We start from the raw sequence: 1,868 nt of genomic DNA, 5'->3' as shown, positions 1-1,868 counted from the left end.
TCACAGCTCCAAACTTTGTCTCTGTAACTCTTTCCACGGGTGTTTTGTTCCCAATTCTAAGAAGGGGCATTGTTTTTTTATTTTTAATAGATTATTTCAGGGTCTTTCCATGTAGCCCTGGTTTGTTGCACAAACCCCTCTCCAGTACAATTTTCACGGCAAGTGTCTTAGTTTTTTATTGCTGTGATAAACACCATGAGCAAAAACAGCTTGGGGAGGAAGTTATAGTTGGAACTTAAGGCAGAAGCCTAGACACAAGAACTGAATCAAAGAGGCCAGCCTGGTGTATAGAGTTCCAGGACAGCCAGAGCTACCCAGAGAAAGCCTGTCTCGAAAAACAAAACAAAACAACAACAACAAAAAAAAAAAACAAGCAAACAAACAAAACAAAAAGAACTGAATCAAAGGCCTTTGCTCCCTATGGCTTGCTCAGTCTGGTTTCTTTTACAATCCAGAACTACCTATCTAGCGGTGACACCACCCACAGAGAGCTGACTCTCCCACATCACTTACAAAGGAAGGAGATGCACTATAGACTTGCTTCCAGGCAAATATCCAAGTGGTTTCTTGAGTTCCTCTTCACAAATGACTGGCTTGTGTCAAGTTGACCTCAAAGTAGCAGGGGATGCCTAGGTTGGTTACAAAGTACCTTGAGGACAGCTGAAGAAAGGAATAGAGGAGCTAAGGGCTCTCAAGTTTGTGTTTGGACAACTTGCAGGAATCAGTTCTCCTTTAACTATGCAGGCTTTGGGGACTGGACTCAGATCAGGCTGCAAACATCTGCTGAGCCTTCTCACCAGGCCCGGTTTAGAAGTCGGCCTGCTTTGTAATGGAGCTCTCCTGCTAATGGTCAACTGGTAAGATTTTGGGGGTTTGGTTTGGTTTGGTTTTTCGAGACAGGGTTTCTCTGTATAGCCCTGGCTGTCCTGGAACTTACTTTGTAGACCAGGCTGGCCTTGAACTCAGAAATCCACCTGCCTCTGCCCCCCAAGTGTTGGGATTAAAGGTGTGCATTACTATGCCCTGATTTTTTTTTTACGTTTTTATATTGATTTAGAAAATGCCTACATGAATGTGGGACATCATAGTTATGATTCTTGTAATTCCTTGTACTTAGACTACAAAAACCATCCATAATGGAAATGGGTTGGGTTTTGTTTTTTTTTTTTAAGATTTATTTACTTTATGTGAGTACACTGTAGCTGTCTTCAGACACACCAGAAAAGGGCATCAGATCCCATTACAGATGCTTGTGAGCCACCATGTGGTGGCTGGGAATTGCTCTCAGGACATCTGGAAGAGCAGTCAGAGCTCTTAACTGCTGAGCCATCTCTCCAGCCTGATAATGGAAATAGACTAACCAAAAAATATCTAGTTACACCATTAGTGTAAATTCATACCAAATAGCTGCTCATTCAATAGTACCTAGAGAGACTGGAAAGTCAGCTCAGGATTATGGTCACCTGCTGCTCTTGCAGAAGACCTGGGTTCAATCCCCAGCACCTACGGCGCCATTCATACCTGTATGTATACATACAGGTAACACCCATACACATTCTCCCGACCCCCACAAAATAAACAGTACCTGAGAGGGCTGGCGAGATGGCTCAGCAGGTAAGAGCACCCGACTGCTCTTCTGAAGGTCCAGAGTTCAAATCCCAGCAACCACATTGTGGCTCACAACCATCCGTAACAAGATCTGACTCCCTCTTCTGGAGTGTCTAAAGACAGCTACAGTGTAATTACATATAATAAATAATAAATAAATCTTTAAAAAAAAAAAAAAACAGTACCTGAGAAAAATCTTCTCTTGTCTCAGAACCATTATTATTATTTGGTTATTTATTTCTGAAAAACTCAAGTTTTAT

Source organism: Mus caroli, chromosome 7, assembly GCF_900094665.2.
Source record: "Mus caroli chromosome 7, CAROLI_EIJ_v1.1, whole genome shotgun sequence".
Classification (NCBI taxonomy): Eukaryota; Metazoa; Chordata; class Mammalia; order Rodentia; family Muridae; genus Mus; species Mus caroli.
The sequence above is the reverse complement of the archived record's forward strand: the minus strand, read 5'-3'. Positions refer to the sequence as shown.